A 2,049-nucleotide genomic window follows, 5' to 3' on the forward strand; every position below is an offset into this window, starting at 1 on the left:
GATAAAGCACCAACATCGATGCCTCCTTTTTTTTTTTTTAAAAAAAAAAAGTGTTTTAACTCTCTCTCTCCTCTCTCTCTCTCCTCTCATCTCGCTCTCTCTCTCTCTCTCTCATCTCTCTCTTCTTCTCTCTCTCTCCTTCTTCTTCCTCAAAAGCGAGTAAGATTCTCTGGTCTCTCCCCTCCATGAAAGAAAAAGGCGTCCACAGGCTGTACTGCCCACTCTATCGGACCAATCTCCCTCCTCAATGGAATTGCATTGGTGCATGTTCCGAGTCTTGTTTTCAATCGATATAAAGTATTGCAAGCAATACGGAGCCTTGCAACCTTGCCGAACGTTTTGGGTCTGCCCCGTTGGGCAGGGCTTGGGGTTTATTATGTTGGGTGGGGGTGTAGGGGGGGTGGGGGGGGGGGGGGGCCGCGTCCGAAGGAACGTTTTTGAATTTCCATCCTCATTATGTAATTCCTCCTCGCGAAGGTAGTGGAGAGTTTTTGTGAAACACTCTTGTCCAATTTGTTATTCAGACGGAGTGGGGCATTTGATTTTGATCCGGGGCGTCGATTGGAGCTACCTGCTTGTAAGTGCGTTGAATGTCGAAGATGCTTTCTGCTCCCCAACGAAATAAGACCCATTAGTTTCATTGTTTCCATGGGGCATTCATGGGGGCTCGTTGCCAAACCGTTGGCGCAATTTATTTCACCTTTTGGTTTTCAATGTGTGTTTGATTTTTTTTTTTAATCTGATGGGCTTTGCCTTATTTAATGTTTGGTTTTAGTTTTGGAATAATGTATCTTAAATTTTTATTTGGTGGTCTTTCTTTGTAGGTTAACTATAGGTACATCTAGTGTTTCGTTTTTCATTTTTGGAAATAATGTTATCTTAATATTTTTGGTTTGGTCTTGGAATATGTATCTTTTCAAATTTTTGTTTTGATCGTTTTTTAGGTATCTATTTATATGCTAGTGTTTTGGTTTTCCATTTTTGGCATAATGTTCTTAAATTTTTATTTTGGTCCTTTTCTTTTCAGGTAGCTATGTATATCTAATGTTTGGTTTCATTTTTTGAATAATGTATCTTAATTTTTTTTTCTTTTGCAGGTATGGACGTGGGATCATTCTGATTATGAGAGCATGTACTTATCATTTTTATCTTACTTAGTGTTATTTAATCCCTTTAATTCATTGGTTTTTTTTGAATGCTTAAACTTCATTTACTGATTACTTCGTCGTTGCTTTAAGCAAATAGGTGAAATTAATGTGAACTTTATCCAAAATACAAAAAAATTATTATATTATATGTGTATGGTTTGAACTGCTTGCTAATTTTCAACTTTCTTTTTTAACACCAAAACGATCGAAGCAGCTTAAATCTACCTTGGCTATGAATAGATAGGAACGTAGATAAAGGATGAAAAAAGGGATATACTATAATGACAAATTTAGGGTGAATATCAGGCAATTTATTGAGTTCGATAAACCTGTGATTGATCCTTTCGAACTTCTTCGCTAATGTTTCATTCTGTTTCTTTTTTGTGTGTGAAATTTTGAGACGTCGGTGTTTTGAAATGAATAGAATCATGTTCCTTATGTTTATCAATTTCCTATATTTTTATATGTATTTTTTAAATTTCTGTATTAAATCCACGTGGCTTTACTATCTAGTAAAGTTAGTGGCTTTATGGCAGTTTGGCCAATAAGTCGTGTACTGCAGTACTGTAACAGTACCAGCTTTACATTGGTTAAACTTCTTTATATAACACCTGTCCATATGATACCATCTGCCCCCCCCCCCCCCCCTTTTTTTTTTTTTTTAAGTATCCGTTGAAGATATATACGAACTCTTTCAAATCTTCATACAATACCATAAAACCAATTGATCGCTTTGGATATAGGTAATCATTAAGAAGGTATTGACCCAGCCTGTGAGGAGTTTTGTTTTTAGTATTTGTCCAGGGGCCTTTCGTTCAAACGAAAAAAAAAAAAAACCATTTTATTAATTTTCCGTTTTCCTTCTCTCGTAAATTGTTTTTTCTGCGCGTGTACAGTTTTC

The 2,049-nt window shown here is 36.2% G+C and overlaps 1 long non-coding RNA gene across 1 annotated transcript in view; it reads left to right on the forward strand.

Annotated features, from left to right (window-relative positions):
• LOC135196071 (uncharacterized) overlaps positions 1-1,547 on the forward strand; it is a 58,505-nt gene extending 56,958 nt beyond the window's left edge. Inside the window, exon 3 of the long non-coding RNA XR_010310315.1 lies at positions 1,098-1,547. This is a non-coding gene — a long non-coding RNA (uncharacterized LOC135196071). The remainder of the gene's footprint in view (positions 1-1,097) is intronic.
• The last annotated feature ends 502 nt before the right edge of the window (positions 1,548-2,049 follow it).

This window comes from Macrobrachium nipponense, chromosome 17 (genome assembly GCF_015104395.2).
Source record: "Macrobrachium nipponense isolate FS-2020 chromosome 17, ASM1510439v2, whole genome shotgun sequence".
In the NCBI taxonomy this organism is placed as follows: domain Eukaryota; kingdom Metazoa; phylum Arthropoda; class Malacostraca; order Decapoda; family Palaemonidae; genus Macrobrachium; species Macrobrachium nipponense.